General features: G+C 39.0%; 1 long non-coding RNA gene across 1 annotated transcript; it reads right to left on the bottom strand.

The window, feature by feature from the left end:
* Nucleotides 1–13446: 13446 nt before the first annotated feature.
* On the bottom strand, nucleotides 13447–14309 carry LOC141362943 (uncharacterized). Its single transcript, XR_012368493.1, has 2 exons — nucleotides 13889–14309; nucleotides 13447–13491 (listed from the first exon to the last, which is right to left on the bottom strand). It is a non-coding gene; the product is annotated as an uncharacterized lncRNA (long non-coding RNA).
* Nucleotides 14310–18885: the final 4576 nt, after the last annotated feature.

Raw genomic sequence — 18885 nt, 5'->3', positions numbered from 1 at the left:
AGTAATTGAGGAAAAGACAGGGAGGAGAGAGAGGTATGGGATCGACAAATGACCACGAGCCGGGAATCGAACTTGGGTCGCCGAAAGTGCGAAAGCACCACATCTTTCATTTTTATATCGGCTCTGACGTTTTCATTGTTTTTGACTCGTGTAACATTAATAAGTAAGGTTTTCATGGGTACAGAGATTAAATAAAGTAATCAAATGTAAAATAACATAGTCTTCATTGTAAAAATTAAATATACATGAATCCTTACTTTTATATGCAAAACACCAATGCACACTAATGCATGAAGTGGTTTATTGCTTTAATTTACCTCTCATGTACTTGCATATTGTAAACGTAAAATTGGCAGTCTGCGCATTTTGTGTGCAATGGAAGAAACGCATCATACAGGCATGCGAGGAGATTTCATCTAACAGTTGGGGGGGACAATAAGCATAAAATTTCTCAGAGCAATTTATCAAGGATACAAATAATACAGCCAAAAGTGTGCTTGTAAGCACATGTGTACACAGAGAAAAGCCTTGCTGCTATTATTAGTGTGGCATGAAGACAGTGCCATTATCTTTTTCTTTTAAACCTCATTCACACAGACCTCTGGTCCCAGAAAATACCCGTAAAATTGCCAGACAAGGGTCTGTGTGAACAAAAACTCGTTCCGTTAATCTTCTGGGATCGTTGCCGGAAAGAGGACCTAGTCAGATACACGGGTAACCCTCTGTGTGAACAGAAGCCGCAACAATGCCATAAAGGGCGTGTCGAAGTAAGGACGCGCGCTTCATCATCACAACGCAAGTTATGGTTCAGCTCCTTACAAGATAACGTGCATATAAACATTCACCACGAGAAATGTTGCAAACTAGATTGAAGCAGTTATCAGGAAATGATACATGAGATGCATAAACAATCACGCACGTGCCGTAGTGAGGACGCGCGTGTCATGGCAACATGAAGTTGGTTCAACTCTTTAAAATGAGGGATTTACAACATTCACGACGAGAAATAGCAGCAAACTGGACTGAAGCAGATATCATGTAAGTTAGCTTATTACTTACTGTGTTGAAACGGAGATCATTCAGCAGCATAAAAGAATATCGCATCACGTGCTCATTTGAGCTATAATAAACGAAAATACCCGCACGTCATGCCAACAAGATAATATCGTTCAGCTCCTCAAAATGCGGGTTTTAAATGCATATAAACAATCACGGTGAGAAATGTCTGAAAACTGTATCAAAGCAGAAATCAGGGAGCTCGTCAAATACTCGTACATTATACGTCACACCCTCACGTGTCTATACGGGAATTATCCGGGATGTGTCTGAACGCTCACACAGATTCCGGAAAAAGACTGTCTGTGTGAACAAACCAAAATCAAACTAATCCCGCAAAATACCCAGACACGTTTTACGTGTATTTTCCGGAATTACTGTGTGAAAAGGGCTTTAGTTTCTGACCATTTTATTCTTCATATACATTTGTATGCGATTAATCGTAATTAATCTTTTGACTGCGATACTACTTACACCATTATTTTAAGTGTGTATATATATATATATATATATATATATATATATATATATATATATATATATATATATATATATATATATATATATATATATATATATATATATATATATATATATATATATATATATATATATATATATATATCATTATATTATTTACAATACACCACGTTTTCAATAATTTTTTTTTGTGGGGGAACAACCTGCCCCCCATGATTTCCGCCTGTGCATACAGTTTTAATAGATGTAGCATGGACCAAATTAGTATTTTGGGTGAACTGTCCCTTTAAGCCTTTCTTGCTGCCTGAAACTATTTCATCATTTCTTATCGTGAAACATCTGTTGTTTGTGAGTAAATGGTGTCTCGGGGGAAGTCGTATTACCGTTTGTTACTTTTTCACATCGCTGTGTATTATTCGCTTCTATCTGCACCGTCCATGAACCGCAGTGCATAAATGTGATAAGACATTAGCAGTTAACATTATTGATTGCGTGTTAAGTCAGCGTAATAATGCATGTTTGCATTTTCGCAGCGGTTACTGCGGCCGCGCTCACAACCATGGCAACAGATGGCGGGAGAGGATGTGCGGTTGTCAGTGAAGGAATGACAGGTGAAAGAGAGGTTCTGCCCTTTGATTAAGATCACATCAAGGGTGCAGATGTGAAATGGGTATCGATTGGTTCCTTCTCTATCTTCCTCTGCCGTGATGAACACAACACAATTACGGTGGGCAAAGTGGGCTGAGAGTGGCAGTGTGGTTTCCTTATCTTCTGTGATGGAGCGTCCAACCTCTTCGCAGCTCTCTGTGACATCGGGATGCCTGAGGATGGGGAGTGTTGGTGCTAATTTATGAGGCCTATTATCAACACACTGTGGGAATTTTAACAAACATCTTACGCGTAAACAGTGGGCGACGAATTAATGCATTGAAAATTAATGAGCAGAGTTGTTAAATACATGTTATACATTTCAGGAAAAAAGCAATGAATCAATAAATACTCCCACATGTAATATTGCATCATGTGACAGGAAGACAAACTGTTTGTATAAGAAGAGCCATTGAATGAGCTTAGACTATTAATTAACATAGATTTTTTTACTGCCCTTGAAAAAGATAATTATTTTCCCATCTAATGATAATTTCAACATGATCTCATGGAAAGTCGAGTTATAGTAACGAAAAATTTGATTAATTTATTCAAGCCCATGGCACGAAATTCAGCTTTATATCGTGCCTTGAGCACATTTTTTTTCCTGTCGCTTGCACAAATTTCTATAGTTTTTCATGTCCGTGGCACAACTTTCTTTTTTGTCATTTTATGTATTGTTTTCTCTTTTTTTCTATTTTTAAATCATTATCGTTTAGGGTTGGGGTTAGATTTGCGGTTTGGGTTAGAATGTATTTTAAAATCACTATCGCTTGGGGTTGGGGTTAATTTTGGGGTTTGGGATAAAATATACTTTTATGTATTGTTTTCTCTCTTTTTTTCTATTTTTAAATCATTGTCGCTTGGGGTTAGATTTGGGGTTTGGATGTACTTTTATGTTTCGTTTCCTCATTTTTTCCTATTTTTAAATCATTATCGCTTGGGGTTAGGGTTAGATTTGGGGTTTGGGTTAGGATGTATTTTAAAATCACTATCGCTTGGGGTTGGGGTTAAATTTGGGGTTTGGGTTAGAATGTATTTTAAAATCACTATCGCTTGGGGTTGGGGTTAAATTTGGGGTTTGGGATAAAATATACTTTTATGTATTGTTTTCTCTCTTTTTTCCCTATTTTTAAATCATTGTCACTTGGGGATGGGGTTAGATTTGGGGTTTGGGTTAGGATGTATTTTAAAATCACTATCGCTTGGGGTTGGGGTTAAATTTGCGGTTTGGGTTAGAATGTATTTTAAAATCACTATCGCTTGGGGTTGGGGTTAAATTTGGGGTTTGGGATAAAATATACTTTTATGTATTGTTTTCTCTCTTTTTTTCTATTTTTAAATCATTGTCGCTTGGGGTTAGATTTGGGGTTTGGATGTACTTTTATGTTTCGTTTCCTCATTTTTTCCTATTTTTAAATCATTATCGCTTGGGGTTAGGGTTAGATTTGGGGTTTGGGTTAGGATGTATTTTAAAATCACTATCGCTTGGGGTTGGGGTTAATTTTGGGGTTTGGGTTAGAATGTATTTTAAAATCACTATCGCTTGGGGTTGGGGTTAATTTTGGGGTTTGGGATAAAATATACTTTTATGTATTGTTTTCTCTCTTTTTTTCTATTTTTAAATCATTGTCGCTTGGGGATGGGGTTAGATTTGGGGTTTGGGTTAGGATGTATTTTAAAATCACTATCGCTTGGCGTTAGGGTTAGATTTGGGGTTTGGGTTAGGATGTACTTATATGTATTGTTTTCTAAATTTTTTCCTATTTTTAAATCATTGTCACTTGGGGATGGGGTTAAATTTGGGGTTTGGGTTAGGATGTATTTTAAAATCACTATCGCTTGGGGTTGGGGTTAATTTTGGGGTTTGGGATAAAATATACTTTTATGTATTGTTTTCTCTCTTTTTTCTATTTTTAAATCATTGTCGCTTGGGGTTAGATTTGGGGTTTGGGTTAGGATGTACTTTAATGTTTCGTTTCCTCATTTTTTTCCTATTTTGAAATCATTATCGCTTGGGGTTAGGGTTAGATTTGGGGTTTGGGTTAGGATGTACTTATATGTATTGTTTTCTAAAAATTTTCCTATTTTTAAATCATTGTCACTTGGGGTTGGGGTTAGATTTGGGGTTTGGGTTAGGATGTATTTATATGTATTGTTTTCTAAAATGTTTCCTATTTTTAAATCATTGTCGCTTGGGGTTGGGTTAGATTTGGGGCTTAGGGTTAGGATGTAATTATATGTATTGTTTTCTACATTTTTTCCTATTTTTAAATCGTTGTCAGTTGGGGTTAGATTTGGGGTTTGGGTTAGGATGTACTTATATGTATTGTTTTTTTTTTCCTATTTTAAAATCATTATCGCTTGGGGTTAGGGTTAGATTTGGGGTTTGGGTTAGGATGTACTTATTTGTATGGTTTTCTCATTTTTCCTAGTTTTAAATCATTATCGCTTGAGGTTAGATTTGGGGTTTGGGTTAGGATGTGCTTATTTGTATTGTTTCTAGAGGTTTTTCTTCCGCTTTTAAAACTATTCTCACCTGGAGTTGGGGTTAGAGTTGGGGTTTGGGTAAGGAGGTGTAACATGTAACAGAAAGTAATTCTAACCCCAACCCCAAGCGACAATGGTAAGAAAATAGAAAAAAACTATGAAAAAACAATACATAAAATGACACGAAAAAAGAAAGTCGTGCAACGGACACGAAAAACTATTTATAGAAATTGACACGAAAAAGATTTTCGTGCTCAAGACATGAAAAAAGCTGAATTTCCTGCCATGGACACAAATAAATTAATACAAATTTTCGTGACTATAACACGACTTTCCTTGAGATCAGTCTCTGGATAATCAATTTAAGTATGAAACACTTACAAGCATTTCATATAAATGTTTCATTGTAAAGTTGAAGATGACTTTACTCCCTGCATTAAATAAATCAATTACCAGTATTTCATTTTTATATCATTTCATAACTTTTTTAATAATTCTTTTAATTTAAATTTTTCAGGTAAAGCATGAAAGTTGTTTAGATAAATTGCTATATTACCGTTATATTGGCATATACAGTAATGAACTGTAAACTTTACACTATACAATAATGTGCATATTTTTAAAGTGCATTTCTGACAACCGCAGCCTGATCTCACGAGAAATCATACATATTTTACGAGCTGGCGAATTCGTATCAATTCATATAAAGTTAATCGTGCAAAATTGTACGATTCTCATGTAAAAACAACAATGAAACCGAAACCCCTAACCCCAACGTCACAAGGGTCAAGGCAAATCCTCCCAAAACTCACAAATGTGGTCGTATGAATTAATATGAATTAGCCATGAATTCTCGTGAGATAACATTGATCAAAAATGTTACCAGGATTCCTTTGTTTTGAATGAGCTAAATATATGCCTATGTCTTGGGTACAGAACACACAGAGCTCCCCAGACAAAGAAAAAAGGCTGCCTGTATTTGGGTTGACTAAAAACAAAGGGTGATTACTTTGCTCTAAGGTCCCTCGGTTGGGTGCGATACATAAAAACATGACAATAATTCAGTTCACACATTCATTCTCCGGCCAATGTGGGCTACTCTGGGAATACTGCAGCTATGTAGACACAAGTGCAGGGCAGCTAGATATCAATTAGTGTGATTTATGGGCCCAGCATCCACTAATTGGGACATGGCAATGTATTTAATAACACACATTAAAACCGTAATTAGGTCTAAATTGAGCCGCATCCTATTGTCTCCCAATCAGCTGCCAGAAAACAGAGCGATTAATACTCTCCACATGAGATCCTATTTATCTCCAAAATTTAGTGCGTTCCACACTATCTACTTAGTGGGATTTTCATTTACTATAAAAATTGATTTCTCCACTGTGTCCATGCTTAGACTGCAAGATTATTTTCTTAATCAGTATTTTTATCCTGGTTTGCAGTGAAAATGTTAAACACATCCTTATATAAAATAGAGTTTACAAACTGGTGTAAGATAATAGGACCTTACAATGTTTTATCAAATGAAGCAAACAATTTGCCACTGAAAAAATAGCATAAAAACCCTAGAAATCTAAATCTTTAAAACTAGACTAAAATACTGATTATAAATATTGTGTGATTTCTTAATAGATCATGCTCAAATAGCATTGCCCATCCTGAGATTCCATATCAAAATATCAAACATTACTGGATCAGACAGGTCAAAAAAAGATTTTTTACTATCCGAATGCAGCTTTGAGTTTTATAACAACACTGCCGGTTTAGAGACCTTTTCACTCGTACCAGCCAGAAAAACCTACACACGCATTTTATGGATTGTGGAGATATTTGTCAGGCCTGCGGCAAAATGCCCTGTCAGTATAAAGGATTATGGTTTTTATGAGGGTTCTGTTGAGAAGAGAGGATCCTGCCCTGTAAACACGCTCTGTAGTCCTGCAGTACAACCTGGAAAGGCCATCCAATCACCAGCTAGTTAAAATCCCCTCACCGTGATTGAACACATCCGCTGATACGAGCGAAACACACAGCTGACTGCAGGCCAAGCCAATCTGTTTATTCATAAGCTGCACGTTTGTCATGAGAGAAACGGTTATTCACTATGTAAATAGCTCCGGCAAATAGACAATTTCCGAATAAACGCCTACAGCCCTGCTGACAACTGTTCGGTTGTTTCCATGACAGTTTAATATGATTGTAAGTGATTACTGAAAATTAATGTATGCGGTTTACTCCCATTTCTTTCTTTCTTTCTTACTTTCTTTCTTTCTTTTTGTTTTAACACACGCTCTTTATTGATCTCTCATCAACACATTCCTTTGCGTCTTCTTGGTTATTTATATGATAATGCGGGTTGGATGACAGATTTTCATCTTTTTTAATATGCACAATGGAGAAAGAAAACCTTACCAGGCTCTACAGCGATTCATGCCCCTCAGCCTCTGAATTATTGCTTATTTCAAATTATATTTTCTGCATTGTGATAAAATTGCAACCTGAAGTCCGTTCCCCCTTTGAGAAATTAGATTGCATGGGAATCTTTTATCAGGAAACACAATTCCAGTGACCGCAAATTCCTTGACATGTACTATACGGGTACAGGGCGTTTCAGCCCTTAGTGTGCCTATTGCCCAATGCAGACCAGCCAGGGAAGATAATGAACTGTGGGTATTGATGTGAAACCAGAAAGCAGACTAATGAATTAGAGCTAGTGGGGTGAAATGCTGAATGGAAGCTAATTTATTGTCGGCACAGAAATAAGATGCAGAGTCACCATACGGCTAAAGTCCTCTGTTGGGAGTTGGAGAGTCTCGAGTGATATTGTACAAGTTTCAACTTAGTTAAAGTAAACTTTTCCACTCAAGCTTTCTGTTTACCGCTCGCTCTAATCTGCTGATTGATCTTAACCCCTGCTGGATCTTTTCTTCTCGCGTGTTGTTTTTCCGCCTTGCGGATTCAATAAATCTCTCCTGTGTAAGAGGTAAATTGGCATCCGTTTAAAAGGCCTGCCTGTCTCGGCTGGTGATTTGTGTATTTGTGTTTATGCGAATACCGATCATTTTCATTAAAGGTCTCCCTGACAATCACAGTTGGGTCTTGTTTGTCTGGTGGTTTAGAGCGGTCTTGCAATTCAGCGTGAGAAATGAATCAATCCATCAACAGATGGCTTTGGATTTTGCATACAGATCACCTTTATGTGATTTAACCGCAGTTCTTGAATAATAACAATAGTATTTGCATTTTAATTACTCTTTTTTTACAGGATTTGTATTATTACAAACACATCCATGATTTAGTTACATTAAAGCTCACATTACACAAGCTGTTTCTGCATTTCTGATGTTAATCTGGAGTACCTATAGAGTACTATTACATCCTTTATAACTCCGAAGAGTCTTTAGTTAAATCAGATTTATAAAAGAAAGATTAGCTTTACCGATTCTTATTGATAACATACGAAAAAATGAAGAAGGAGGAGTTACTACCGCGGGAGGAGCGAGTACGAGTCATGCAACACTATACAACTTTTAACACTATTTAACTTATGATTCACTACATGTTCGTGTCATTTATACTGTATAATATGCACGCGCGTATTTCCAACATAATGCTGTGTTTACACCATCCGCGGTAGAGGCGTCAAGCGCAAGTGATGGTAAGTCAATGTGAAGACGCATTGACACGCGTCTAGAGGTATCGCGACATGAATAAAGCGTTTAGCTATAGACGTGATTCCGCCTCATGGTGCTTTTTTGTGCATTTTGCGTTTGACGCGAATTTGCGGCTGACGCCCGAGTTGAAGAATTTTAACTTTGGTGGATTTTCGCGCCACGTTAACCAATCAGGAGCCTGCTTGCTGCTGTGGCGGCAGCCCCGCCCGGAGTCACTCACTCACCCCCTATAGTAAGGAGACCAAATACAAACCGGTAACTCTCTCGATATATGCGCAATCAACATCAGACATCTTGCAAACAGACAACCACATAGCACTTGTCCCTCCACACAAGAAGCGGATTTCGCCTCTGACGCGCGTCAAATGCTTGCTTTTTCCGTGTGTCTACTTTGCTCTAGACGCGCAAATGCATTGAAACTGTTCAAGCGGAAAACTAGGCGCGATTTTGATGCCTCAAACGCGGCTGATGTAAACGCAGCATAAGACAGATGTCTTACCGCATGCAACTCATGACCCTTTTGTGACTTTTCATGCCATTGTTGAGTTTTGAAATTAAACAAAGCTGTCGCTTGATGTGATGTTTGTAAGTTCTAGCGTCTCACGCTGATTGACGGGTGGGCGGGGTTTTCCGGGGGAAGTGCCCATAAAAAGAAGTGATACGTATAGAAACCCCTGAAACGTCAGCTGGACCCGTAATCGAAAAAAACTTCCCGAAACTTCTACGAACTCTGGCCAAGTGCATTCGGCACAGAAATACTCTGTAACACATCCAACTGCTTTTTTGATACTTTGCCTACGTTTAGCATGAGGAAGCAACTCTTAAACTGTGTTGATAAGTCAGAATGCATGAAATACCATCGAACCACCCCTTAAAAGGCAGGGTGCACGATCTCTGAAATCACCTAAACAAACACGCCCCTACCCCAATAGAATCTGGACCTTCTTTTAATAAACCCACCCCATACATCCGCAACCCAGGCAATGATGTCGGTTATTAGACACGCCCCTTACTGCTGACTGGCTACAAGTGTTTTTTGGTACTCGGCCTGACTCGCTTTCCAAAGCATTTTTCAAAAATCGTGCACCCCCGCCTTTAATGCCATCCTAGGTGTATATGACTTTCATTCTTCAGCTGAACCCATTTGAAATGATATTAAATAATATCCTGGCTCCTCCTAGCTTTGTAATGGCATCCCAGACTGCAGATGACTCTGGGCCAGATCTGCACCGGATCCGCACTGGAGCCACCGACTTTACCACAGATCAAGTGCAGATTCGGCTCTGTCTGGGATTGAATATTGGACATTTTTTGAAGCCTATATATAATTCAATAAAGGAATCCATACGGCAATCCACTCTGGTGGGTTAAATATGTATTTTAAATATGTAGGGGAAAAAATGGGATTTTAACCGCATGTCAGTACATTGCATTTGAATGTAAACACATCTAGATAAAAATGGCGCCATTGTTTCTTGCATGTCACACAGTCATAAGAGAGGTGAGAACCAACATTGAGCCAGTGTGCAGCCATGTTACCATTTTTGAAAATGTTACAGAATTGTTACAAAGCAAATTGTGGCAGTATGTTGATGGTTTTACTCTTTTACTATATTTAAAGGTGGGGTGCATGACCTCTGAAAGCCAATGTTGACATGTAAAATTACCTAAACAAACACGCCCCTACCCCAATAGAATCTTGACCTTCTTTTGATAGACCCACCCCACACATACGTAACGCAGACAATGATGTCGGTTAGTAGACACGCCCCTTACTGCTGATTGGCTACAAGTGTGTTTTGGTACTCGGCACGACTCCCTTTTCCAAAGTGTTTTTCAAAAATCATGCACCCCGCCTTTAATACTATGATAGTTTTATATATGTTTTCATCAACCCATTCTTATGAAGTGCGTATAAATAGTATGCAGTGTGAAAACTTGTGCAATATATACAGCAAATTCCAATTTTGCAAAATTCCACTTAAAATGCCACATCTTTTGTGTTGTTTTATGTATTGGTTTCTCAAAGTTTTACTTTTTTTTAGAGCATTGTCGCTTGGTTTTGGGGTAAGATTTGGGATTTACTTTAGGACAGTGGTTCTCAAACTGCCAGGGGGGCCCCAGTTTTATGACATTTTATAAAATACATTCATTTAACATGAATTCTGTGTAAATAAACCTTAAAAAAAGGCTAATAACCAACAGCACTACTTTGTATAACTAAATATGTTTTGTTTAATTAAAATGTTAAATATTAGAACAGTTTTTGTCATAAAGTGAACGGGAAGGACGGACGTATCATATGCATGCAAAATTGAAATTTGCACAACTTTTTGCACTACGTGCTATTTATATGCAAATCATAAGAATGGGCTGGTTTTCATATAGGCCTACAGTATACAGTACAGTATGTATGCGATATTATATCACAAAATATTAATAATTACTTTATTTTATATGATTACCATTTTACCATATAGTAAAGTAGTCATTTAAATGTATAATTACAATCAAAAAGTACTTTTTTTACTTATTTTAATTTATAACTTCGAATTGAATTTCGACAATGCTGAGTTGCTGAAACGTATAATAATGAGTTGAAATTGCTTCAACCTACGAGTTAAAGTACTGTAAAAACTATAAAATATCAAGTTAAAAAATACTTGTAAAGCTACAGTAGTATGATTATCCTTAAAGAAGAGATTTCACAAGACTTTAAGATGTCAAATAAATCTTTGGTGTCCCCAGAGTATGTATGTGAAGTTTTAGCTCAAAATATCACATAGATAATTTATTATAACATGTTAAAATTGACACTTTGTAGGTGTGAGTAAAAATTTGCTGTTTTGGGTGTGTCCTTTTAAATGCAAATGAGCTGATCTCTGCACTAAAAGGCAGTGCCGTGGTTGGATACAGATTAAGGGCCGTTATTATTCCCCTTCTGACATCACAAGGGGAGCCAAATTTCAATGACCTATTTTTCACATGCTTGCAGAGAATGGTTTACCAAAACTAAGTTACTGGGTTGATCTTTTTCACATTTTCTAGGACTGGGGACCCAATTATAGCACTTAAACATGGAGAAGTCTGTCGGAGCCGATGGTGTAGTGGGCAAGTGCTCCGACATATGGTGCAGACGCACTTTCGGCGACTCAAGTTCGAATCCCGGCTCGAGGTCCTTTGCCGATCCCATACCCCTCTCTCCACCCTATACTTTCCTGTCCTCTCCTACCATACTATCTATCTAATAAAAAGGCAAAAAAAAAAACGGCCCAAAAACATAACTTTAACTTGGAGAAGTCAGATTTTCATGAAATGTCCCCTTTAAAAACTTAGGTCGGCACATTTTTACAACATACTATGTGCTCCTCAAAAGTATTTCACAGAATTGCAGTACTTTAATACACCAAATCCAAACATTTTGTATACTCCACATTTTGGTTCGATCCAATTGGTTTCGCTTTCTGGTACCGGAGGGAAAGTTATGTGTGTGCGTTGTCGTATTTACAGCCCATAGGCTTTCAGTACTGCGGCAGCAAATAGACTTAATTACAGCCTCTGCGCTTCAGAAACCCTCTTATCTCAACTCTGCAAGTCACTACCTAGCCAACGCTTAATTACAACTCACTAAACCTTTTCCATCGTTCGGATTCCACGGCCGACAAACCCTTGGCTGCTTATTCTCAATGTCCTCAGGGCAGCGAGTGCTATTTGTCATTAATTTTAGTCTTTTTAGGAAGTGAAATATTAAATTAGTCTTCCACAAGCACTTCTGGGATCATTGAAGTGGTGAGTTAAGCTTTTTCGTAGTATTTGCATGTTTGTGTCCTCACAAGTGCCTCAGTCCACACCCGTCGCTATGGGCGGGCCTTAGGGGGCCGGGCCCGCCCTCAAGGACGCTTGTGCCCCCCAGTATTTAAAAAAATACTGTCATTTTAAATTATTAATGTTGCTAATTTTGTGTTGCATTAAATGTTGTATTCTTTATAATTCAAACATTAAAAATATAAAAAACAATGGTGTGATTTTGTTTGATTGATGGGAATCTAGCTACACTGCAACAGCCTATCACGAGGCTACGTACGACACGTACGTGACGTAGCCTACGTCAGTGTAGCCGCTCAACAGTTACCGCACTTTTTTTAAACTGGATGAGTTTTCGCTTAGCTATATACTGCTTTAAGATGGATATTATCCGCAAATGGTTAAAAGCCCAACAACAGTCTCCAAAAGACGCGCAGCAGTCAGACAGAAAGAAACTCCGGTGGCCTTGCAACCAATTTGGCGAGCTGCTCCATTGGTTTTACTTTGTTATCTGACGACGACACCAACGTAACCGCTAAAATGTAAATTTATAATTGACTGACATGTTTGTCTCAACGAAAATGAACCTTCCGACAACCACACAATGTCGCAGGCGCTCTTGGCAAACAGATTAGAGGTTTGAAAAGGACATTGACGCACACAGGCGAGAGAGTTCGGGTCTTCTCGGGTCCGTTCAGAAAAAACACATTCATTTTTAAATTACCCGAGACCCGATGCCGCTATTGTTGTACCCGACCCGTGTCCGAGGCACATGTGAAACTTTTAGACCCGATCGGGTCTCGGGTCGGACCTCGGGTTTTCGGATCTAAGTGGACCCGTGAAGACCTCTACCGTGGAGCCCGACCCCGGGCCTAACAGACTACTACATTCAGAAGATATGGACTTGTTCACTGCGGTGATTCAGCTTGCTTCTGAAAAGGACCTCACTCACAAGTTTAATTCCGAGTGGACACTTTATTAATGAGGAGCTTCTGCTCTGAGAAACGCCGCCTGCCGCTGTACTGACAGGAGGGAAGGGAGAGACGACAGCGCTGCCTCCACAGTACCGTAGGTTCAAAGTCTGCGTGCGTGTGTGTGAATGTGTGTGCACGTGTCTCATGGCAATGCATATCCCTCTGTTGTTGACTGCTTTAAAATGCAATGTTTGAGAGATGTCTCTGGTGTTACATGTAATATGTTGTATAGATTTATGGATATTCATAAAATTGTTTCTATATGTGTGACTGTGTTTGTATGTGTAGGGATGAAATCACTCTGAGAGCAGGTGGATGGTTACTCAAAATTGCACTTTACTGAGCCAGCAGTGAGAGATCTGTAACAAACACGACCAAAAGCTGGTTAACGTACAGTGCATCACGTGGCATAGATGTCAGCAGCAAGAGATGTAAACAACTGCTCATTCGAAATGATTGTGAACATATAGTGGACAAAAACTCAAATAAAACATACATTAAAGTCACTGTCTTTGTCCTCATCATTTCACATAAATACAGAAATATTATAAACTTAAGTAACCATAATTTTACATATCTTTTTGTATAAATGAAACACAGAAAATGAAGAACAGATCTAAAATGGTGCAGATACACAGTTCAGCAGCACGTGTGAGCAAATCGCACGTGTGAGCAAATCGCACGTGTACTAAATCTAACACTCGATTCAGTTAATATATTTTTACACAGAACACAACAAATCCGATTAAAACATACCTGTAACAAACACGACCAAAAGCTGGTTAACGTACAGTGCATCACGTGGCATAGATGTCTTAAATAAAATAAACAGAGATTCGGAGTTCACAAGCAGGTTAGCACACACACACACTTCATTTTATCATTGCAAATAACACATTTGACTCGACTGACAGAACTAACAACTGACAGACAAATGATATAACATTGTGTGTAGTATAAAAGTCAAACCTTGCACTTAAAAACAGTTTAAACTCAATTGTCAAGACGCAGCAATCTTTGATGCGACTTACCAGCAGCAAGAGATGTAAACAACTGCTGCTGGTGATGTAGCTCCGCCCCTGTAATATCGTGCACGTAAATGCGGGTGACGTAACAGCCAATGTCGAGTTTTCCCAATTAATGCATGAATTTAACAACATTATTTAAACTCCGTTACATATGTAATGTGGTGTGTAGGCTATAGGCTATCTGGTCATATTGCTGATGGTTGTTTAACGTGGTGATTACGTGCTGCGCGAATAGAGTATATATTATTATAAGTATACGTACTGTAGGCTAATAAGTGTGCCCTCCCATGCATTTCATATGCCCCCCTTAAGACTGAGGTCTGGCGACGGGTCTGCCTCAGTCTACAGGTCTTTACTTCCAGTTTATGAAAAAGTTCACCCAAAAATACAATTGTGACATTTACTCACCCTCATGTCAGTCCAGATCTGTGCACTGCATGGTGTTTTCTGTGAACACAAAGCAAAAACTTTTTAAAGAAACTTTACACAGCTTTATAACAAAGATATTAACATTAGTATTACAAATATGCTTTAAACTGTTCTAGGGATGCACCGAATCCAGATTTTTTAGGTTCGGCCGAATCCCGAATCCACCGTTTAAGATTCGGCCGAATCCGAAACCGAATACCGAATCCTACTCGCATCCTTATTCCATTAACACAGTAAAACACGTTAATGAATTATACAACGTCCACAGCAGTGTATTTTTCATTTTATTTAAATTTAACTGTACATTATGCCAGGATGACAAGTTGGAAAACTATTTTGACAATTACCATAAGCCTATGCATAATGAAAGCGATGCGTTGCGACACGCTCGTTTTTCCAATAAGCAAGCAGCTTCGCGCTGAAAACTATATTTAACTTTGAGTGAGAAGCTCCGCTCGTCAATGTCAGTTTTCACACGGCCGTCCAATTACAATGGAGGAGGGGCGGGACATTACCACAGCAACCAACCGCCTCACAGCTGAAGCATCAGAGCTACCAAGCGCTCGGCTGAAAAACAGCTGGCATTTGGGTCCTCAAGGCGTTTTCAGCCGTGTTTAAAAGTTTTGGTGTGTCCAGCCCCTAAAGGCTCACCGAAAGAAAAAGCTCATCTCCACGTCAGCACTCGATGTGTGTAATCAACGGCCGCGTGACGTCAACCAGCGTAGCGCAAGCCTAGGGTTCGGTTCGGTGGAAAAAAAATCTAGGATTCGGCCGAACCCGAACCCCGTCAAAAAGCCCAGTATTCGGCCGAATCCGAATCCTGGATTCGGTGCATCCCTAAACTGTTCAAGTAGTGACATTAGCATCCATGCACAACCTTAAATGTACCCTTTATCTTTCCATAATCTGACAATGTTCTCTTTATTTCAAGGTTTTTAAATAAGATCCCAAATCTCAGATTTCCGGACCCGTCTTTACTTAAACAGTTGTGAATGCATCGTATAGACTCGGTACATGTATGCATGCATGCGTTTTTAGTATTTTTGTGTCATGAGGATATAGAAAACAACAGACATATGTGGTGGGAGAGAGATAAAGAGCAGAGGTGTGGAGATGATGGGAGGCTCTGGGAGATAGAAGGAAAATAAAACTGCTGAAGTGGCCGTTTCTTTGTCAAGGTCAGAATCTCTCACTGTAAGCATGAGCCTCTTTTCCATTATGTGTAAAAGTGTGTATGTGTGATTAAGTATACAATGAAACACTTCGGCGTCCAATAACACAGGTACAGGTCTTTGTTAGATGACTTATTGGATTCATAACAGCACTGCTCTTTTTTATGCTTGGTTTATGTGTAATAACTTTAATGATGAAGATTCCCAGCTGAAAAGACGTGCCATATGTTGCATTTTGGACTCTGATACTTAGCATGGGACGATGGTGGGCAGGTTTGCCAGACCGCTTAACCAGCAAGATCATCTTGGTCGATGAGCTTCACTAATAAAATGGGCTTTCTTCAACAAAAAACTGAAGAGGTAGAAAGACAGAGAAACAGACAGACAGTTACACATACAGACAGACAGACAGATAGACAGACAGATAAACAAAGAAACAGATAGGCAGTTACACTGAAAGATAGATACATAGGCAAAAAAGTTACACAGACACATATATATACGTAGACAGACAGACAGACAAAAACAGATAGACAGTTACACAGACACATAGATAAACAGACAGACAGAAAGATAGACAGATAAATAGATGGATGGATGGATGGACGGATGGATGGATGGATGGACGGACGGACGGACGGACGGACGGACGGACGGACGGACGGACGGACGGACGGACGGACGGACGGACGGACGGACGGACGGACGGACGGACGGACGGACGGACGGACGGACGGACAGATAGATAGATAGATAGATAGATAGATAGATAGATAGATAGATAGATAGATAGATAGATAGATAGATAGATAGATAGATAGATAGATAGATAGATACTGTAGATAGATAGATAGATAGATAGATACTGTAGATAGATAGATACTGTAGATAGATAGATAGATAGATAGATAGATAGATAGATAGATAGATAGAGAGAGAGAGAGAGAGAGAGAGAGAGAAAGAGAGAGACAGTCAAAAAAATACACAGACAGATAGACAGTTACACAGATATATACAGACAGACAGATAGTCAAAAAAGGTACACAGACAGACAGACAGTTACACAGACAGATAGACTGATATACAGAAAAGACAGTTCCACAAACATATACATATATATCTATATACATAAACAGTTAGTTAGACAGACAGACAGAGAGACAGCAAAACAGTTAGACAGTTAGAGAGACCGAAAGAAAAAAACAGACAGATAGAAAAAGAAACAGACGGATAGACAAAAGAAACAGACAGATAGACAAAAGAACAGTTAGACAGACAGATAGATAGATAGACAAAGAAACAGTTAGAGAAAGACAGAACGATAAATGGTCAAAAGGACAGTTAGACAGACAGACGGACGGACAGACAGACAGACAGATCGATAGATAGACAGACAGATGGATAGACACACAGACAAAGAAACAGTTAGAGACAGACAGACCGACAGACAGACAGACAAACAGTTAGACAGACAGACAGACAGACAGAAAAACAGTTAGAGACAGACAGACGGACAAAAGAACAGTTAAACAGACAGACGGACAAAAGAACAGTTAGACAGACAGAGACAAAGAAACAGTTAGAGACAGACAGACGAACAAAAGAACAGTTAGGCAGACAGATGGATAGATGAAGAAACAGAGACAGACAGACAGATAGACAAAGAAACAGTTAGACAGAGACAGAAAGACAGACAGACAGACAGTCAAAGAAAGAGTTAGAGACAGACAAAGAAACAGACAGATAGACAGACAGACGGACAAAAGAACAGTTAGACAGACAGCTGGATAGACCAAGAAACAGAGACAGACAGACAGATAGATGGACAAAAGAACAGTTAGACAGAGAGACAGACAAAGAAACAGTTAGACAGAGACAGACAGACAGACAGACAGACAGACAAAGAAAGAGTTAGAGACAGACAAAGAAACAGCCAGACAGACAGACAGACAGACAGACAGACAGACAAAAAACTGTTAGAGACAGACAGACGGACAAAAGAACAGTTAGACAGACAGAGACAAAGAAACAGTTAGAGACAGACAGACGGACAAAAGAACAGTTAGGCAGACAGATGGATAGACGAAGAAACAGAGACAGACAGACAGATAGACAAAGAAACAGTTAGACAGAGACAGAAAGACAGACAGACAGACAAAGAAAGAGTTAGAGACAGACAAAGAAACAGACAGATAGACAGACAGACGGACAAAAGAACAGTTAGACAGACGGATGGATAGACCAAGAAACAGAGACAGACAGACAGATAGATGGACAAAAGAACAGTTAGACAGACAGACAGACAAAGAAACAGTTAGACAGAGACAGACAGACAGACAGACAGACAGACAAAGAAAGAGTTAGAGACAGACAAAGAAACAGACAGACAGACAGACAGACAGACAAACAGTTAGACAGACAGACAGACAGACAGACAAAAAAACAGTTAGAGACAGACAGACAGACAAAAGAACAGTTAAACAGACAGACGGACAAAAGAACAGTTAGACAGACAGAGACAAAGAAACAGTTAGAGACAGACAGACGAACAAAAGAACAGTAAGGCAGACAGATGGATAGATGAAGAAACAGAGACAGACAGACAGATAGACAAAGAAACAGTTAGACAGAGACAGAAAGACAGACAGACAGACAGACAGACAGTCAAAGAAAGAGTTAGAGACAGACAAAGAAACAGACAGATAGACAGACAGACGGACAAAAGAACAGTTAGACAGACAGATGGATAGACCAAGAAACAGAGACAGACAGACAGATAGATGGACAAAAGAACAGTTAGACAGACAGACAGACAAAGAAACAGTTAGACAGAGACAGACAGACAGACAGACAGACAAAGAAAGAGTTAGAGACAGACAAAGAAACAGCCAGACAGACAGACAGACAGACAGACAGACAGACAAAAAACTGTTAGAGACAGACAGACGGACAAAAGAACAGTTAGACAGACAGAGACAAAGAAACAGTTAGAGACAGACAGACGGACAAAAGAACAGTTAGGCAGACAGATGGATAGACGAAGAAACAGAGACAGACAGACAGATAGACAAAGAAACAGTTAGACAGAGACAGAAAGACAGACAGACAGACAAAGAAAGAGTTA

Source organism: Misgurnus anguillicaudatus, unplaced genomic scaffold (assembly GCF_027580225.2).
Source record: "Misgurnus anguillicaudatus unplaced genomic scaffold, ASM2758022v2 HiC_scaffold_30, whole genome shotgun sequence".
Classification (NCBI taxonomy): Eukaryota; Metazoa; Chordata; class Actinopteri; order Cypriniformes; family Cobitidae; genus Misgurnus; species Misgurnus anguillicaudatus.
The sequence above is the reverse complement of the archived record's forward strand: the minus strand, read 5'-3'. Positions and strand labels throughout refer to the sequence as shown.